The sequence below is a fragment of the Eurypyga helias genome, unplaced genomic scaffold, assembly GCF_000690775.1.
Source record: "Eurypyga helias isolate BGI_N326 unplaced genomic scaffold, ASM69077v1 scaffold24166, whole genome shotgun sequence".
Classification (NCBI taxonomy): Eukaryota; Metazoa; Chordata; class Aves; order Eurypygiformes; family Eurypygidae; genus Eurypyga; species Eurypyga helias.
In genome coordinates, this window is record NW_010257566.1 from 20,396 (window position 1) to 25,886 (window position 5,491).

Here is a 5,491-nt window from a genome sequence, read left to right on the forward strand (position 1 = left end):
CTTTGAAGGAAGAGTGTATTTCCTCTGAGCACCCTGAGGTGTTTCAGCAGAAATAAAAAAGCAATAAAACCAGTTTTGAAATCTGTTTATAGCCATAAACATGTAACAGATGATTTGAAATATACTGTAGGGAATGCTCTGTCGACATAAAAATTTAGGGTTTTTTCAGAGTAAGAGAGACAGACCTGTGCTAATTCTACTGTATTGGAGCAAAGACATAGCAATTTATCACACAGAAGCATGGAATCGTTGGGGTTGCTGCGGGAGATGACCTAGCCCAAGCCCCCTGCTCAGCACAGAGCTGCTGACGCAGGCTGGTCAGGCTGTGCCCACTCAGATTTTGAGTACCTCAAAAGATGGAGACTCCACAACCTTTCTGGGCAACCTGTTCAGTGCTTGACTACACGCATCATTAAAAAAGGTTTTGCTTCTTCCACTTAAATGAAATTTATTGATATTCAATTTGTGCCTATTGCTTATTTTCCACTCCCTGGGCAACAATGAGAAGAGTCTAGTTCCGTCTTTAATCCCCACCCCCATTAAGTATTTACACATGTTGATAAGATCCTTCTGAGCCTTCCCAGCTCCAGGCAGAACGTGTCAGCCTCTCCTCACACAGCAGATGCTCTAAGCCCTACAACATACTGGAGCCTCTCCAGTAAGTTCATCTCTCTCTTGTACCGGGGAGCCCAGCACTGGACACAGCATCCCAAATGTGGCCTCACGAGGCTGAGCCGAGGGGAAGGATCACCTCCCTTGATCTGCTGGCAACACTCTGCCTAATGCAGCCCCGGATGCTGTCGGCAACACTCTGCGTAATGCAGCCCCGGATGCTGTCGGCTGCCTTTGCTCCAAAGGCACGTTGCTGGTTTACATTCAATTTGTCCCCCAGGACCCCCACCCAGGTCCTTCTCTGCCAAAGCTGCTTTCCACTCAACTGGCCCGAAGCCTGGTCGGGTGCTGGAGGTTGGCTGCTCCTGGGTGCAGGACTTTGCATTTCCCTTCACTGAACTGCCTGGGGTTCCTGTCAGCCCGTTTCTCCAGTCCATCAAGGACACTTAGTGGCCCAACCCTCCAGTGTATCAGCCACTCTTCTCACTTTTGTGTCATTTGCAAACATACTGGAGAGCACTCTGTCCCATCATCCAGCTCATTAATAAAGATGTTGAACAGGCTGGGCCTCAGTACTCATCTCCGTGACACACTGTTGGTCATTGCCCTCCAGCTGGACTTTGTGCTGCTGATCACAACCCTTTAAGCCTGGCAGTTCAGCCAGTTTTAATTGAGCTCACTTTCCATCTACCTAGTCCATCCTTTATTGGTTTGTCTGTGGGAATGTCATGGTAGAGAGCACCAAAACCTTATTAAGTCTAGACAAACAACACCCACTGCTCTCTCCTCACCCACCAAGACAGTTGTCTCATCACAGAAGGTTACTAGCCTGGTCAGTCATGGTTTCCCCATTCACTAATTGTTTGTAGCTATGAATTGATAGCAACTTCATTATTTCAGCCTTAGGATTTGGCCTGAAAAAAAAAATTGAAGGTATTTGATTTTCAGACTTCTTGTCTAAGCTGACAAGAGGCTTTGTCATGACTACAGAAAGAAGTAATTTTCCTCCAAGATTCCAGTTCTATCCACATTAGGTTAGTTGTGACTTCTGAACAAAAGTGGGAAGATTCATTGAACAATGATGCTAGAAGTCAGTGTTGAATGGTTAATTTGATCATTGTGCAATGAGCATACTCCTTCAGCTGATCTGTGCAAGGAACAAGACAGGTCCTTGGAGACATAGCATCGCATTGTTCCGAGGAACAGGTGAGTGAGGAGAGAGTATCTGAGTGAGCTACTTTTGTTTTGTTATTTCCCACAGTGAATAGTCTGCAGTCGGTCACCATGACCTTCTGTTAGCATTCTGAAGCAGGTAGGTCAAGGTTCCAAAAAACTTACACAACTAAATAAACTCTTTCTGTGTCCAGGCGCTTTTTCGCCCAATTTGCTCAGGTGTCCTGTGACTGTATTTTACAGTTAAGATTTTGGTGAGGATTCTGAGGCTATGCACAAACATAGGCTGTGAAACCTGCATGCACGTGTCGAATTTGGAAGAGCTGGTTCTAAGGAAAGCAACTCCCTGCGACTAGGGAACATGCCCAGGGCATGTTACCAGCTGCACTTCAGCAAAGCAATGAGTTAACTGTCTGCCCAGCCTGCTCTTGCAGACTGTCTCAACTGCTGCTGCACTGAGCGATGCTGAGAACGTATCTGGAGGAGATCCTTGTAACAGCTTAATCATGATAAGAAGATATTTTCAGTAACCCCATTCTGAATGGATTAATCACACTTCTCTTTTGAAGCAGGACAGAAATAACCCGCACTAAAAATTGGAGATCCAAGCTCCCAATGTGACGTCCTTGAGTTGCAGCGCACCCACACCTATGCCTGCTCAAGCTCAGGGACACGGATTAGATCAGAGCTTCTGCCCAGGCACTCAATTGAATAATCAAGTTTTAAAGCAGACAGTCATGGACGGGAATGTAGGGGACTGGATTGTTTTTACTGCTAAAGTGGGTGCCAAAGTAACTCAAAGAGAAAGTGATGAAATATTTCTACTGAAGAGGCATTTTAAAGGGAAACCTGGAAATGCAATTGGAGGTTGTTATTACATTAAGAACTTGGTCAGTTATTTGAGGGGAGGTGGGGAAAAGATATTTAAAATTCCTTAGGCAATCAAAGTCAATGCCTAATGAAAATTTCTGGGCTTTAAAGGTTTTTTCAGTTTGTCACTAGATGTCAGGCTGCACCTTCGGGTCTCTATCATTCTGGAGCAATGTGCAACTCCACCAGCAACCCACCAGGAATCTCCGACAGGAGATCGGTCACAAAAATCTCTTCAAGAACTCTGTAAGTATTGTTGTGTATCCTTCAGCTGTGTTTATTTCAGTCCATGAAAAGGCGATTGTTACAAATGAAGACATGAACATTTGGAGGAAACAGGAGTGTTTTTGAAGAGCGTTGTACTGATTAGTTAGGGAAGCCCCAGATACCCGGTATGATTCGTTGTTGTTGGCATGTAGTCTCAAAGCTGGAGCTGGAAACACCACAGGCCTGATGCTGGGTGCACACTCAGAGCAACTGCCCTTTCCCTGCAGCACCCCGGTAGTGCTCCTGCCCATGCAACACAGAGCCCAGATTTCATGCAGTGGTAGTTGGGACTTGCAGCACCTGCGAAGCAGTATTTCTCTGCACATGCACAGCTAGAGCAGTGCTCTTTGGCCATGGTGGACACACACTGACCCACACAGCTCAAACTGCTGGACTGGCCTAAGCCAACATTGCCCAGTTGTGGATAGGTTGTGCCTCTTCGAACAGCAGATTCATGATCTACACTAATGGCTTAGGAGAAAGCTGCCCTCCTAAATTCATAGTCCAGGCACTACACACCCAAGGTATTTCCCTATTTGGGTCATTTGCCAAATAAAGGTTTTTATGTCTTTAGCAATCAGATGCCTGGGGTTTCCTCTGATCGTGGTGTCTTGCTAGTACTCTGGGCTAGCTAGGAGTTGTTCTGAACATCATCTATTTTACTCTGTTTTGCTGTCACAGAAGTATTGTCTACATTGACATCCACAAAAGCACATGGGTTTTGTCATGCTGAACACTGCAGAGAATGTCTTTTAGGTAATTTGCTATCTACTGAAATTCAAAGTTATGCCTTAGACACCTGGATAGCTTTTTATATAATGCACAAGAACATTTAAGCTTCAGGATAGGGATTAAAATTCCACCTAGCCAAACAAGTAACTACATTGTTCAAAAGCAAACACTAAGAGAGTCTGGATTTGAGATTCATCCCCTCGTCTTAATTTAGGAAGCTGGGGGCGTCAATAACTTTTTACAATGGCCTGTAGTGACAGGACAAGGGGTAATGTGTTTAAATTGAAAGTGGGGAGGGTTAGAATGGATATCAGGAAGAAGTTCTTCCCAGAGAGGGTGGTGAGGCACTGGCACAGGTTGCCCAGAGAAGCTGTGGATGTCCCATCCCTGGAAGTGTTCAAGGCCAGGCTGGATGAGGCTTTGAGCAACCTGACCTAGTGGAAGGTGTCCCTGCCCATGGCAGTGAGGTTGGAGCTGGATGGTCTTTAAGGTCTCTTCCAACGCAAACCCTTCTGTGATTCTATGATTCCTGGCCTATAAAGGCATGGTTTGATCTCTCTGAACTCTGGATTTAAGTGTTTATGGTATGCTTTCCTCACACAACAGTGTAATTTTCTTCATCTGCTAGCACTAGAGCTTTCTCCTAGAACATGAGACCCAAATGCATTTCTTGCAAATCCTTCGACACATTAGGCTGCTAGATTTATAGGTCTAGAAAACTCTCAGACTCTTGCTTGGCATACTGAAACTTTAATTGAACCAGGATCTGGGAGGAAGTTAATTATTGTTCTTAGCGAGGAGAGACCTAGAATCCAGACCTGGATCCAATTTCTCTTCTGTATTTACAAGGAATAAAAAAAAAGTCTTGGCACTTTCTCTTTGGGGCTACACCCTAACCACTATACAGCAGAGCAGTGTTCAAGGGCTTGCTTTCCCTTTATGACTAACAATGGTGAGCAACTCATGCAATAGGGAACTGTTTCAAGCCAGAGGATTTTGGCACATTCATGGAGTAGCCCAGAGATTCAGTCATTCTCCAGGGATGTGGAAGGGGGGAAGCTGAGTTTCCTAGGCTGTGAGCAAAAGCTTTGCCCACTTATTGGGTGTTTCAAAGGGAAAAGGAAGGAGCCTAATCTGCACATGCATTGAAGGTGGGACAAGGGAAGCATATCTAAACATAGACGTAAAGGGATGGGAAGAATAATTTAGGTTTACAGCCCCTCCTAAGTATGTCCTGGCACAGAGTGTTCTATGTTGGGATGCAGAGCTGACTCCCTCACTTAGGATACACGCTGCGGCCAGTCCTGACTGAGATATCCCCATGAAGCGCAGAGGTAAATGCTACAGCCTTAAGCAGATATAGGCATGCTCAGGAGCAGACTTCTAGGCACAGAAAAATTTACTAGAAAAAAACTTTAGATACCTACAGACTTCAACTAGCAGCCAAGTCAGGACTTAGGAACATAGAGGGGTAGTTGTACAGTACTTAGATGCTCAAGTTCTTCTGTGGATTTATCTGATTTCTTCAGTCTTTGCATCTGTGTAAGTTCATCAGCTGCCGGCTCACTTCTGCCCTTCTTCTTTGGCCACCTGTTACCTTCCCAGCTAGCAAGCACCCAAGGCTGTAGTAGAAGTCTCTTCTCCCTTGAAAAAGAAAACCAGAACAGCAGCTTCTCCTTGCAAGTAGCAGAACCAGCTGCTTCCAGACCAAACCTGAATTTTAACAGGAATTATCAACAAATACAGTAAACCTAACAGAGTCTGCAAAGCATAATTACCACTAACTGCACTGCAATTTTCTCTGGACAGAAATAGCAAGTTTGCTCCACATCACTAG